Source organism: Gorilla gorilla, chromosome 15 (assembly GCF_029281585.2).
Source record: "Gorilla gorilla gorilla isolate KB3781 chromosome 15, NHGRI_mGorGor1-v2.1_pri, whole genome shotgun sequence".
NCBI classification, from domain to species: Eukaryota; Metazoa; Chordata; class Mammalia; order Primates; family Hominidae; genus Gorilla; species Gorilla gorilla.
Window position 1 is genome coordinate 33700001 of NC_073239.2, and position 15472 is coordinate 33715472.

The window sequence follows — 15472 nt, forward strand, 5'->3', positions numbered from 1 at the left end:
TCGCCCAGGCTGGAGTGCAGTGGCACAATCTCGGCTCACTGCAACCTCTGCCTCCTGGGTTCAAGTGATTCTCCTGCCTCAGTCTCCTGAGTAGCTGGGACTACAGGCACCCACCACCACGCCTGGCTAATTTTTGTATTTTTAGTAGAGACAGGGTTTCACCATATTGGCCTTGCTGGTCTCGAACTCCTGACCTTGTGATCCGTCCGCCTCGGCCTCCCAAAGTGCTGGGATTACAGGCATGAGCCACTGCACCTGGCCAAAAAAAATTTTTTTAATTAGCTGTGCATAGTGGCATGTGCCTACATTTCCAGCTACTCAGGAGGCTAAGGTGGGAGGACTGCTTGAGTCTAGGAGGTTGAGGTTACAGTGAGCTATGATCATGTCACTGTATTACAGCCTGAGTGACAGCAAGATTCTGTCTCAAAAAAAGAAAAAGGAATAGAGTTATGGAAAAAGCAGCGAAGATAGAGAAAAGGGAAGAAGCACTATGGGAAGGCACAGAGTTAAGAATGGGCAAATTATGTACCAAGGAGAGCTTTCATTTCAAGTGAACAAAATTTGAAACAAATATCCTATAGCTTCAATCGAGAATCTGGAGAGCTGGGGTTTGAGAAACATTTCAATTTCGACTGCCTGAGAAATGGCTTCCAAGGCAGTGGTCCTCACCCTGGCTCTCTAAATGGCATGGGGATGGAGAGTGAGCTATTTCTTGTATTCTCAAAAAGCCTAAAGAAAATAGGCTGGGCACAGTGGCTCATGCCTGTAATCCCAGCATTTTGGGAGGCCAAGGTGGGCAGATCGCCTGAGCTCGGGAGTTAGAGACCACCCTGGGCAACATGGTGAAACCCCATCTCTACTAAAATAAAAAAATTAGCTGGGTGTGGTGTTGCGTGCCTGTAGTCCCAGCTACTCAGGAGGCTGAGGCACGAGAATTGCTTGAGCCCCGGAGGCGGAGGTTGCAGTGAGCCAAGATCGTGCCACTTCACTCTAGCTTGGGCTACAGAGTGAGACTCTGTCTCAAAAAAAAAAAAAAAAGAAAAGAAAATGGAACATTTGCTTGTGACAGTTCTCCACACACTTTTTTTTTTTTTTTTTTTGAGATGGAGTTTCGCTCTTGTTGCCCAGGCTGGATCGTGCAATGGCGCGATCTTGGTTTATTGCAATCTCTGCCTCCTGGGTTCAGGTGATTCTCCTGCCTCAGCCTCCCAAGTAGCTAGGATTACAGCATGCGCCACCACGCCCAGCTAATTTTGTATTTTTATTAGAGATGGGGTTTCTCCATGTTGGTCAGGCTGGTCTCGAACTCCCGACTTCAGGTGATCCACCTGCCTCAGCCTCCCAAAGTGCTGGGATAACAGGCGTGAGCCACCACCGCGCCCGGCCCTGCACAAACTTTTTTTTTTTTTTTTTTTTTTTTTTTGAGACGGAGTCTTGCTCTGTCACCTGGGCTGGAGGGCAGTGGCCCGATCTCAGTTCACTGCAACCTCCGCCTCCTGGGTTCATGCCCTTCTCCTGTCTCAACCTCCCAAGTAGCTGGGACTATAGGCACCCACCACCATGCCCGGCTAATTTTTTGTATTTTTAGTAGAGACGGGGTTTCACCGTGTTAGCCAGGATGGTCTCGATTGCCTGACCTCGTGATCCGCCCGCCTTGGCCTACCAAAGTGGTGGGATTACAGGTGTGAGCCACTGCGCCCGGCCCAAACTATTTTTAAAAAAATCTTCATTGTCTTAAAACTAGAGCACGTGCAGGCTGGGCGTGGTGGCTTATGCCTGTAATCCCAGCACTTTGGGAGGCCGAGGCGGGTGGATCACCTGAGGTTGGGAGTTTGAGACCAGCCTGAGCAACATGGAGAAACCCCGTCTCTACTGAAAATACAAAATTAGCCGGGCGTGGTGGCACATGTCTGTAATCCCAGCTACTAGGGAGGCTGAGGCAGGAGAATCACTTGAACCCAGGAGGCAGAATTTGCGGTGAGCCGAGATCGCGCCATTGCACTCCAGCCTGGGCAACAAGAGCGAAACTCCATCTCAAAAAACAAACAAAAACAAACAAAAAAAAACAACTAGAACATATGCTTTGTAAAAAATACTCAGAACAGAATTATATACAGTAAAAAGTAAAAGATTGAACCATGCACCCTCAGACACCCCCCACACAAATACCCTATTACTCCAATCCACCTCCCCAGAGTAACCAGAGTGATTTGGTGTGTAGATCACTGTGTGTCAGATCTGTTTCTATAAATATGCAACCATATGTACGTAAATATTAGCTAATATTAGCTGGGCATGGTGGTGCTCTGATAGCCCTAGCTACTCAGGAGGCTGAGCCTAGTAGTTAGAGGCTGCAGTGAACTATGATTGTGCCAAGGTACTCCAGCCCAGGTGACAGAGCAAGACCTTGTCTCTAAAAATCAAATCAATAAAGAAAAAGTTTTAAAAATGTGGCTAATATTATTATTAGAGTATGGCTGTATTATCATTTAACCCTTCCCTTCACGATATTAAGGTTGTTTCCCTCTTGCCCTGTTACAAAAATGCTTCATTGGATGTCATTGCACATATATCTTGCTCAGGTGCCTTTACTTTCTGCTGGTATTACAGTAAATCAGTATATTAGTTATTTTATGGGAAAAATAAACTTTTTTTTTTTTTTGGAGACAGAGTCTGACTCTTGCCCAGGCTGGGTGCAGTGGCACGATCTCGGCTCACTGCAACCTCCACCTCCCAGGTTCAAGCGATTCTCTTGCCTCAGCCTCCCGAGTAACTGGGATTACAGGCGCGTGCCACCACATACAGCTAATTTTTGTATTTTTAGTAGAGACAGGGTTTTGCCATGTTGGCCAGGCTGGTTTCGAACTCCTGACTTCAGGTGACACGCCTGTCCTCGGCCTCTCAAAGTGCTGGGATTACAGGCATGAGCCACTGCGCCTGACCAGAAAAAAATAAACTACTGATTGAGCTTATGAATGTAGTCTGGTAGAAAAAAAAACTTTCAAAACAGTTCCTTCGTAGGGGAAAAGGAACAAAAATCATGTCCACTGCGGCCTGAGGGAGCACTACAGCTGTTTCTCTTGGTCCATTCATTCTGCACATTGACTGGAGGTGGAAGATTTGTTGGAGGTGCCCTTCATACATGCTGCTCTCTATTGTGGCAAATATGGGAAGGAGCTTTGGAGGACAAGTAGAAGGGTCTGCATGAAAGTGACAGCTGAGGGGCCGGGCGCCATGGCTCACGCCTGTAATCCCAGCACTTTGGGAGGCTGAGGCAGGTGGATCACGAGGTCAAGAGACTGGGACCATCCTGGCCAACACGGCAAAACCCCGTCTCTACTAAAAATACAAAAATTAGCCAGGCGTGGTGGTGCACACCTGTAGTCCCAGCTACTCGGGAGGCTGAGGCAGGAGAATCACTTGAATCCGGGAGGCAGAGGTTGCAGTGAGCCGAGATCGCGCCACTGCACTCCAGGCCTGGCAACAGAGCGAGACTCCTTCTCAAAAAAAAAAGAAAGTGACAGTTGAGGGTTAGCATCTTGGACCTTAGCTGCTCTCTTTCCCTCACACTGCTTAGAAAAGATTTGCATTTACTGCCTCCCTTCGTTCTTTCACAGTCGAACCTCTCTTTACTTGCCTCTTACCACATCTGATAAGTCTTATAGATTCTTCCCTTGTAATGAGAGGCAAAGGAAATCACCTTCAGAACTTGGAATAGGATCAACTCTGGGACTCTTGGATAAACAAAATCTGTTCCCTGAATATTTTCAGTGAAAGGTGAATATGGAGGTGTCCTGGGGAGTGACTGCATTCTTCCTCGGCCACCACAAACAGGAGACCCAGCGCCCCCTAAGGGCCAGCTTTGGCATCTCCAAAGGAGAAGGGTGCCCCTCACCCTATAAAGAATCTCTCCATATTGGCTGGGCGCGGTGGCTTACGCCTGTAATCCCGGCAATTTTTGGAGGGGAGGCTGAGGCAGGCGGATCACTTGAGGTGAGGAGTTTGAGACCAGCCTGGCCAACATGGTGAAACCAGGTATCTACCGAAAAATACAAAATTAGCCAGGGGTGGTGGTGCTCACCTGTAATTGGGAGGCTGAGGCATTATAATAGCTTGAACCTGGGAGGTGGAGGCTGCAGTAAGGCGAGGCGAGATGGGGCCACTACACTCCAACCTGGGCGACAAAGCAAGACTCTCTTTCGAAAAAAAAAAAAAAAAAGAATCTCTCCATATTATCCATCTTGAAGGACCTGGACTAGGTTTTGTTAAAGGAACTAGCAGGCTTCCTTATCCCTTGAGACAGCAAAAATATGAGTGAATTTACAATGGACTAAACAATGTGTAGAAATAATTTACCCTAAAAGATGGTTTGTTTTTGAGTTGCTGAGGTCCAGCCAAAGTGGCTAACTTCTGGTCTCAGGAAAAAACAACTGAAGTTTGGAGAGTCCTAAATTTACCAAGCCTGGCTAAATAATGTGTAACCAACAGCAAATGACCTGCCTAGGATTTAGAAAAGGGTTATCTAAAGAGTAAGGTTGGCCTGGCGCTGTAGCTTATGCCTGTAATCCCAGCACTTTGGGAGGCCGAGGCAGGTGGATCACCTGAGGTCAGGAGTTTGAGACCATCCTGGCCAACATGGCGAGACCCTGTCTCTACTAAAAATACAAAAATTAGCCAGGCATGGTGGCTCGCGCCTATAGTCCCAGCTACTCGGGAGGCTGAGGCAGGACAATTGCTTGAATCCTAGAGGCAGAGGTTGCAGTGAGCCGAGATCACACCACTGCACTCCAGACTGGGCAACAGAGTCAGACTGTGTCTCAAAAAAAAAAAAAAAGATCTATATATGATTTATTTTAAAGAATTGGCTCATTGGCTCATGTGATTATGGGAGCTGGCAAGTCTAAAATCTGTAGGGCAGGCCAGCAGGCTGAAAACAAGCAGAAGTAATGCTACAGTTTTTTTTTTTTTCCAACTTTCATTTTAGGCTCAGGGGGTACATGTGCAAGTTTGTTACATGAGTAAACTGTGTGTCACTGAGGTTTAGTGTATGAATGATCCCGTCACCCAGTTAGTGAGCATAGTACGTGATAGGTCGTTTTTCAACCGTTGCCCCCCTCCCTCCCTTCCCCTTCTAGCAGTCCCCAGTGTCTATTTCCATCTTTATGTCCATGTGTGCTCAATGTTTAGCTCTCACTTATAAGTGAGAACTAGCGGTATTTTGTTTTCTATTCTCACATTAATTTATTTTTCCTTCTTAATTTCTTTTTTTTTTTTTTTTTTTTTTTTGAGACGGAGTCTTGCTCTGTCACCCAGGCTGGGATACAGTGGCATGATCTCGGCTCACTGCAACCTCCACCCTCTAGGTTCAAGCGATTCTCCTGCCTCAGCCTCCTGAGTAGCTGGGATTACAGGCGCCTGCCACCACGCCCGGCTAATTTTTTTGTATCTTTAGTAGAGACGGGGTTTCACCATATCGGTCAGGCTGGTCTCGAACTCCTGACCTCAGGTGATCCACCCGTCTTGGCCTCCCAAAGTGCTGAGATTACAGGCATGAGCCACCATGCCCAGCCCAGCCATGACTTTAATTTTCATTTTTTTTTTTTTTTTTGAGACAGAGTTTTGCTCTGTCACCCAGGCTATAGTGCAGTGGCACGATCTCGGCTCACTGCAAGCTCCGCCTACCGGGTTCACGCCATTCTCCTGCCTCAGCCTCCCGAGTAGCTGGGACTACAGGTACCCGCCACTGCGCCCGGCTAATTTTTTGTATTTTTAGTAGAGGCAGGGTTTCACTGTGTTAGCCAGGATGGTCTCGATCTGACCTCGTGATCCACCCATCTCGGCCTCCCAAAGTGCTGGGATTACAGGTGTGAGCCACTGCGCCCGGCATGACTTTTTAATAATTAGCCATTCTGACTGGTGTGAGATGGTATCTTATTGCGGTTTTGATTTGCCTTTCTCTAATGATTAGTAATATTGAACATTTTTTCATATATTTGTTGGCAACATCTATGTCTTCTTTAGAGAAGTGTCTGTTCATGTCCTTTGCCCAGTTTTTTTGTTTGTTTGTTTTCTTTTTCTGGGAGACAGGGTCTTACTCTGTCAACCAGGCTGGAGTGCAGCTGCAGCCTCAACCTCCTGGGTTCAAAGGATCCTCCCAACACAGCCTCCCTAGTAGCTAGGACTACAGGCACGTGCCACCATGCTGGGTTTTTGTTTTGTTTTGTTTTGCAGAGACGTGGTCTCACTCTGTTGCTCAGGTTAGTCCGGAGCTCCTGGGCTCAAGCAGTCCTCCCACCTCTGCCTCCCAAAAGTGTTAGGATCACAGGGGTAAGCCACTGCAACAGGCTGAGAAAATTTTAAAATATTTTTTTCTTTTTTTTCTTTTTTTTTTTTTTTTTTGAGAAGGAGTTTCGCTCTTGTTGGCCAGGCTGGAGTGCAATGGCGCTATCTTGGCTCACTGCAACCTCCGCCTCCTGGGTTCAAGCAATTCTCCTGCCTCAGCCTCCCAAGTAACTACAATTATAAGTGCACCACCAGGCTCAGCTAATTTTTTTGTGTTTTTAGTAGAGATGGGGTTTTACTATATTGGCCAAGCTGTTCTTGAACTCCTGACATCAAGTGATCTGCTGACCTTGGCCTCCCAAAGTGCTGGGATTACAGGTATGACCCACCGCGCCCAGCCTTTTGAGATAATATATTTAAAGTGCCTGGCATGTGGTAGAGCTTAATTAATATTAGCCTGGGCAGGGTATGGTGGCTCATGCCTATAATCCCAGCACTTTGGGAGGCCGAGGTAGGTGGACCACGAGGTCAGGAGTTCAAGACCAGCCTAGCCAGGATGGTGAAATCCCGTCTCAACTAAAAATACAAAAATTAGCCGGGCATGGTGGCGGGCACCTGCAATCCCAGCTACTTGGGAGGCTGAGGCAGAGAATTGCTTGAACCCGGGAGGTGGAGCTTGCAGTGAGACGTGATTGCGCCACTGCACTCCAGCCACAGTGACAGAGCGAGACTCCGTCTCACAAAAATAAATAAATAAATAAATAAATAAATAAATAAATAAATAAATAAATATTAGCCTGGCTAGGACTACCATGTTATTGTTATGAGGCAAGAATGATTGCTGAAGACTGGATAGCTACACAAGCCTATAGAGAAGGAGGGAGGCCTTGGCTAGACCTTCAAAAGAAAGGACATAAGCACAAAGATCAGGGAGAGGTAACAGGTTTATTTATTTTTATTTTTATTTTATTTTTTTGAGACAGAGTTTCACTCTTGTTGCCCAGGTTGGAGTGCAATAGCGCGATCTTGGCTCACTGCAACCTCCGCCTCCCGGGTTCAAGTGATTCTCCTGCATCAGCCTCCCAAGTAGCTGTGATTACAGGCACACACCACCATGCCTGGCTAATTTTTTGTATTTTTAGTAGAGACGGGGTTTCACCATGGCCAAGCTGGTCTTGAACTCCTGACCTCAGGTGATCTGCCTGCCTCAGCCTGCCAAAGTGGTGGGATTACAGGCGTGAGCCACCGTGCCCGGCCAAGGTAACAGGTTTTATATGCATTTTTAAAAATATTTTACGTGTAATATAAACACGCTTATACAGAACATTTGGAAAATACAATTTTTCCACATAGTTGAGGTCATTCTGTGTGTAAAATTTGTAATGTGTGTCTCTTAATGGCATGTCATAAGCCTTTCTCCATGCTACTACATTTTCTTTGACAACACTGATTTTAATGGCTGCTGAAGATTTCATTGAGGCCGGGTGTGGTGGCTCACGCCTGTAATCCCAGCACTTTGGGAGGCTGAGGTGGGTGGATCATTTGAGGTCTGGAGTTCAAGACCAACCTGGCCAACATGGTGAAAATCCATCTCTACTGAAAATACAAAAATTAGCCGGGCAGTAGTGGCATGCGCCTGTAATCCCAGCTGCTTGGGAGGCTGAAGCAGGAGAATCACTTGAGCTTGAGAGGCAGAGGTGTCTCAAAAAAAAAAAAAAAAAAAAAGCCACCACTCCCCGGCCTCTTTCTCCTCTCTTTTTGAGTTTTCCTTGCTTTTCTTGTCTGATTTTTATTGCAGATTAACAGTAGAATTATTTTATCAAATAACAAAAGATTCCATTAGAATTGTGATTGAATAGGCCGGGCGCAGTGGCTCACGCCTGTAATCCCCCCACTTTGGGAGGCCGAGGCAGGTGGATCACGAGGTCAGGAGATTGAGACCACTGTGGCTAACACCGTGAAACCCCGTCTCTACTAAAAATACAAAAAATTAGCCGGGCGTGGTGGCGGGAGCCTGTAGTCCCAGCTACTTGGAAGGCTGAGGCAGGAGAATGGCATGAACCTGGGAGGCGGAGCTTGCAGTGAGATCATGCCACTGCACTCCAGCCTGGGTGACAGAGCGAGACTCTGTCTCAAAAAAAAAAAAAAAAAGAATCGTGATTGAATGTTGTAAAAGTGAGAAATTGAGAAATTAATTTGGTAAGAATTTACATCTTTATAAGATTCATTATTTTCTAAGATTATGGCTTGTTTCTCCATTTTTTTTTTTTAGTCTTCTATTTTATCTTGCAGCAATTTTTTTTTTTTCCTTTTTGATAGAGTCTTGCTCTGTCACTCAGGCTGGAGTGCAGTGGTTTGATCACAGCTCACTGCAGACTCAACTTCCTGGGCTCAAGCAATCCTCCCACCTCAGCCTCTTGCGTAGCTGGGACTACAGGTGTGTGCCACAATGCCCAGGTCATTTTTTTTTTTTTTTGAGATGGAGTTTTGCTCTTGTCGCCCAGGCTGGAGAACAATGGCCCGATCTTGGCCCACTGCAACCTACGCCTACCAGCTTCAAGCAATTATCCTGCCTCAGCCTCCTGAGTAGCTGGGATTATAGGTGTCTGCCACCACGCCCAGCTAATTTTTGTATTTTCAGTAGAGATAGGCTTTCACCATGTCGGCCAGGCTGGTCTCGAACTCCTCACCTCAGGTGATCCACCCGCCTTGGCCTCCCAAAGTGCTGGGATTACAAGCCACCGTGCCCGGCTGCTAATTTTTTTTTTGAGACAGGGTCTCACTCTGTCGCCCAGACTGGAGTGCAGTGGCACAATCTTGGCTCACGGTAATCTCTGCCTCCAAGGTTCAAGGGATTCTCCCGCCTCAGCCTCCTGAGTAGCTGGAATTACAGGCATGTGCCACCACACCCAGCTAATTTTTGTATTTTCAGTAGAGACGGGGTTTCACCATGTTGGCCAGGCTGACGCCCAGCTAATTTTTAAAATTTTTTTGTAGAGATTGGGTATTGTTATGTTGCCTAGGCTGGCCTTGAACTCCTAGGCTCAAGCAATCCTCCTGCCTCAGCCTCCCAAAGTGTTGGGATTACAAGCATAAGCCACTGTAACCAGCCTATAATTTTCTTTATGTCAGCTTCTCACATTTTTCAGTAAAGATAAATATTTTATAGTAGTGTTACTGTTACCACTGTGAATGGGGAAAATAATAATCACAATAGCCAATATGTATTGAAGGTTTACTATGTGCAGGGTAGCTTCTAAATGCTTTACTATGTTAACTAATTTAATACTCATAATGACTTTATAAGAGCTATTATTTACATTCCCATTTTGTGAATGAGAAAACTGAGGCCAGAAGGGTTAGGTTCACAGTCCTAGTAAATGAATGAACAGGGCTTTAACGTCTTGCTATCTGGTTTAGCAGGCCATACTCTTAACTATCATATTATTGGGATTTTTAAAAATCAATAATGTCTTCTAACTGGTTAATCTTAGTATATGAGAAGCTACAGATTTATTTTATACTTATCTTACATCAAGTTACTTCTCTGCATTCTAGTATTAATTCTCATCATTTTAAAATGGATTCTTATGAATTTTCTATGTGTACAAACATATTATCTACAAATAATGATAAATTTGCCTCTCCCTTCCTAAAAGTTGTAACCCCTTTTTTTCTATTTCCAATCTTATTATATTGGATTTTTCAGAATAATACTAAATAACTCAGTGATGAGACTAGATATTCTTGTATCTTTTTTTTTTTTTTTTTTTTTTTAAGAAAAGGTCTCACCGTCTTGCCCAGGCTGACCTCGAGCTCCTGGGCTCAAGGGATCCTCCCATCTCAGTCTCCTGAGTAGCTGGGACTATGGGCACTTACAACCATGCAGGGCAGCTCATTTCATCTTTACATAAGTTGTTGTTCTTATATATACACATATATGATGAATATCAAAACTATTAAGAATATTTATGGCCAAATATTATGGCCAAGAATATCAAAACTATTAAGAATATTTATGGCCAAGTGTGGTGGTTCACGCCTCTAATCTCAGCATTTTGGGAGGCCAAGGCGGGCGGATCATGAGGTCAGGAGTTTGAGATCAGTCTGGCCAATACGATGAAACCCTGTTTGTAATAAAAATACAAAAAAAATTACCCGGGCATGGTGGCACACGCCTGTAGTCCCAGCTACTCGGGAGGCTGAGGCAGGAGAATTGCTTGAACCCAGGAGATGGAGGTTTCAGTGAGCCGAGATCGCACCACTGCACTTCATCCTGGGCAACAGAGCGAGACTGTCTCAAAAAAAAAAAAAAGAATATTTATAGAAAATGCAGTTAACATACTGTGTTCTCTTCTTTGACAATTAACAACCGTCAAATATTTTTTGTTTGGTTTATTTTTGACCTATTCTATAAAGAAATTTCCTAATACCTTGTGTTAATTATTGGTATAAACCCTAATTGGTTGTATTATATAATTACTATATTAACATACTGTTATGTTTTATTTATTAATCTTAAATATTTTAGGAATCTTACATTTATATCCATAAGTAAGGGTCTATAGCTTTTTTGGGAATGTTATTTCTGACAGGTTTTGATATTAGATGTGTTCTGTCTTCATAAATAAATTGGGTAGTTTTCCATCTTTTTCTATGTTCAGAACAGTTCCTGCTTTCTATTCATTTCGACAGATAAACACTGTATAATAGAGATGACAAAAAAGAGAATGCAAATCTGCACAGATTATTTTGCCTCAGTAACTCTGCCACTTTCATAGCTGGAGGACAGCCTTGATTGTAAAAAAGCAATTTGGAGCAGTAGGAGGGTCAAACAGGCCATTATTTTGGTGTTGAAGAGTGTGGCTGGCTGGGCAGGCACAGAGATGAGTGAAGGTGGGCCTGGGGAGGGAGGCAAGCGCTGAGGGAGGAGGGGAGCACAATAGAAGATGCCAAGAGGTTTTCAATGGGCTAGAGGTGTTTAAACAAGGACAAAAGAACAAGATAAGGTGGAAGAATTGGGCCTGAAAGCAAGGAAAGCCAGGGGGATAAGTGGTAGCATTATCTGGGAGTGGGTACCTCTTTCTTCTAGAAAGTCTCCAGTGCTCCGGCCTATTGGTCATTGGCTCCTGTTGGAGAAAGTAACATTATTTCTCACCCAGGGTATTTGCCCTTCTGTCCCACCATTTCCCTATCTTCATCTCAGCCAAGGCAAAAGTCCCATAGTGTAACAGTGATTCACACGCTTCTGGGCCCAAAAACTCAGCATGCGGAGCAGAGCAAAGCAGAACATAATGTAGACTTCACCAACTTTGACTTAACGCCTAGGGACAGGACCTGTTCAAGGCGCTCTATTTCTCTTTATTCCTTCCCTTCTTGCTCCTCTACAACTCATGTAGACAGACCCACGGTTACATGCTGTGTTTTATGGCACAGGAAAGTGCTATAGAAAAGGCTGAGAGCAACGTGGTATGGAGTTGCTGAGAACTGTTCAGCATGATGCTAGCCACAATGCCGAGGCCATTTGGAATGAAAAGACAAAGACAACACAGACCAAAGAAATTCAGCCCATGTAAACTTACTTTAGGGTCAGTCAGAAATTCTAGGTTCTTTTTACATGAATCTTTTAGAAAATTAACTGATGGCAAAACTGATATTATTGTTTTATAGATTGTCCCCTCTCCCTGTCACCCATGATGGGTTAGTTAACAACCAACAGAGCAGCTACCTGCTTGACATCAGGAGTGAGATGCCAGGAGCACAGATGGTCCACAATCTAGACAATTAGCTTCTAAAGAAGAAAAAACATCTAACAAGTCTTCTGTGAATGTAGAGTTTGGCTGGGCACAACTAGGGCAAAGAACAAGCAGACCTCCTCAACAACTCTTTCTTTTACCTCTTAAAATGCCAGTGAAAGCGGAGCGTCATGACTCACACCTGTAATCCCAGCACTTTGGGAGGCCGAGGTGGGTGAATCACCTGAGGTCAGGAGTTTGAAACCAGCCTGGCCAACATGGTGAAACCCCGTCTCTACTAAAAATACAAAAATTAGCCAGGCATGGTGGTGCACACCTGTGGTCCCCGCTACTTGGGAGGCTGAGGCGGGAGAATTGCTTGAACCCGGGAGGTGGAGGTTGCAGTGAGCTGAGATCATGCCACTGCACGCCAGGCTGGGCGACAGAGCAAGACTCCGTCTCAAAATAAAATGAAAAATGAAATAAAATATAAATAAATAAAATGCTGGTGGAGTACTCACTCACTTGCTGAGAACAACCATTTATTGAAAAGACCTGGAGGGAAGAATTCCAAATAAATTCTGTAGATACTCCAACTCTAAGGAGGAGGAGCATAGTGACTTCCTTCCAATGAATACAGTATGGAAAGTTGGGGCCGGGGAGAGGGTGGGAGAGAATCACTTAACAGTGGAAAAACTGGATAAACTACTTGTTTTCAGGTGATCAAGGTCAACATTAAGTCATAAATCATGTTGATAGTATGTACCCTTGATATGATGTGATTAAAATAGCACTTTTTTTTTTTTTGAGATGGAGTCTTGCTCTGTCACCCAGGCTGGAGTGCAGTGGTGTGATCTCGGCTCACTGCAGCCTCTGCTTCCCAGTTTCAAGCAGTTCTCCTGCCTCAGCCTCCGAGTAGCTGGTATTACAGGCGCGTGCCACCATTCCTGGCTAATTTTTGTATTTTTAGTAGGGACGGGGTTTCACCATGTTGGCCAGGCTGGTCTCGAATTCCTGACCTCAGGTGATCTGCCTGCCTCGGCCTCCTAAAGTGCTGGGATTACAGGCCCGAGCCACTGCCCCCGGCAAAAACAGCACTTTAACTCTGTGACCTTCCTTCCCAAAACACAGTCTAATCATGAGACAAACAGACAAATTCCAATAAAGGGGCATCCTACAATATACCTAACCAGTACTCCTCAAAACTACCAAGGTCATCAAAAACAAGGAACATCTGAGAAACTGTCACAGCCAAGAGGAGCCTAAGGAGACATAGCAACTAAATGTCATATGATATGCTGCATGGGATCCTGGAGCAGAAAAATAGTAACGATAATAGTGGACAAAAGCACCTCCAATCCCTTCAGGCTTCATGGAGCTTTTTTTTTTTTTTTTTTTTTGAGATGGAGTCTTGCTCTCTCGCCCAGGCTGGAGTGCAGTGGTGCGATCTCGGCTCACTGCAAGCTCTGCCTCCTGGGTCATTCTCCTGCCTCAGCTCCTGAGTAGCTGGGACTACAGGCGCCTGCCACCACACCCGGCTAATTTTTTTTGTATTTTTTTAGTAGAGACGGGGTTTCACTGTGTTAGCCAAGATGGTCTTGATCACCTGACCTCGTGATCCGCCTCCTTCGGCCTCCCGAAGTGCTGGGTTTTTTTTTTTTTTTTTTTTTGAGACGGAGTCTTGCTGTTGCCCAGGCTGGAGTACAATGGCATGATCTAGGCTCACTGCAGCCTCCACCTCCCACCTCCTAGGTTCAAGTGATTCTCCTGCCTCAGCCTCCTGAGTAGCTGGTATTACAGGCGCACGCCACCACGTCTGGCTAAATTTTGTATTTTTAGTAGAGACGGGGTTTCTCCATGTTGGTCAGGCTAGTCTCGAACTCCCGACCTCAGGTGATCCGCCCGCCTCGGCCTCCCAAAGTGCTGGGATTACGGGCGTGAGCCACTGCACCCAGCCTGGCCTTCATGGTGCATTTTTTTAATGCTTTGGTTTTTCCCACTTTCCTTTCCTCCTCCCCCCGCCCCGACATTATTTTGCTCTTGTTGCCCAGGCTGGAGTGCAGTGGCGTGATCTTGGCTAACTGCAACCTCCGCCTCCCGGGTTCAAGCAATTCTCCTGCTTCAGCCTCCCGAGTAGCTGGCCGAGTAGCTGGGATTACAGGCGCCTGCTACCACGTTTAGTAGAGACGGGGGGTTTTCATGTCGGCCAGGCTGGTCTCGAACTCCTGACCTCAGGAGATCCACCCGCCTCCGCCTTCCAAAGTGCTGGGATTACAGGCGTGAGCCACCGCGCCCGGCCGGTTTTCCGGCTTTCATTCTTTTGGGGCACTTGCATTGCACCCAGGGTTCCCCAGAACTTATCCTACCCCACACCCTTTTCGTATTTCCTATGGCTCTGTCCCCAGCGAGCTATGGTGATCTCAGTCGCATGGCCTCAGTTCTTTTCTTCTGGCGACCTCCATCTCATCTGGTTCAGATAACTGTTCATCCAACTTTCTATTATACAGCGCCCCCTAGACATTCAATTCAGCATGACCAAACCCAAACCCTGATTTCCCAAACCCTCTTTTCGCATTTCTTGCTCACTGCATGGACAGAATCCTAGGCATCACCCCCTACTTTGCTTTCTCAGGACTCCCTGCCAGTCGGTCCCTAAGTTCTGCCAGCGGCGCCTGCGTGGGGCCTCTTGTACCGTGTTCTCCTCTCCATCCTTGCTGCCGAGCCCTCAACACCAGTGGGCCCCCTGCCTTCTGGAGTTCCCATTTCCCTCCCTATGTCTTTCCTTGCTTCCTTCCTTCCTTTCCATCTCTAGCAGCTAATGACATGAGAAAATGTAGATTCTCTCTGGCCTCCATGCCAGCCAATTTCATGACTGCTGCCCACTGTAATTAATGAATTCCTTTTCTCTATCTTGAGGTGTGTGTGTGTGTTTAGGCGTTTATTTACACCTTTTGTGTTTGAAACACAAAACACTACTTCCTAGAATCACTAGGAAGTAGTAGCTGAGTTAGCAGTTTATTTTAATATGTAACATAGTAAGGTGACAAAGCTCATTTTAATAGCACCAGCCATTAACCCAGTTTTCTCAGTGTTCATATGGACGTAAATGACACAAGAAAAACACTTTTGAGGGTAGTTACGGGAAAAGCTGACATTACATGGCTGCATAACCCCACCAACTTAGGACCTGATAATGAAAGCGTGAAGATAAAAAGAAGCATCAAACTGCGAAAGGAAAGGAAAGTTAGAAAACGCTCACGCAGCGAAGCTGCGAAGAGCCCCACCGAGCCAGCCAGGAGTCGAACCTGGAATCTTCTGATCCGTAGTCAGACGCGTTATCCATTGCGCCACTGGCCCTGCCATGACAATGTTTCTTTCCGTGATGGTACTTCAAGGTTATATTGCAGGGTTTCATGGGAGGTGTAGTCTCAACGGAATTCTGCAGATATACTAAG

General features: G+C 45.7%; 1 long non-coding RNA gene and 1 other non-coding gene across 2 annotated transcripts in view; both read right to left on the reverse strand.

Moving 5' to 3' along the window:
- Positions 1 to 15464, reverse strand: part of LOC109023215 (uncharacterized) — a 29483-nt gene extending 14019 nt beyond the window's left edge. Inside the window, exons 1-2 of the long non-coding RNA XR_002002588.4 lie at positions 15323 to 15464; positions 11362 to 11411 (exon numbers count right to left, since the gene is read on the reverse strand). This is a non-coding gene — a long non-coding RNA (uncharacterized lncRNA). The remainder of the gene's footprint in view (positions 1 to 11361; positions 11412 to 15322) is intronic.
- Positions 15302 to 15374, reverse strand: TRNAR-ACG (transfer RNA arginine (anticodon ACG)). Its single transcript has one exon. It is a non-coding gene; the product is annotated as a tRNA-Arg (tRNA).
- Positions 15465 to 15472: the final 8 nt, after the last annotated feature.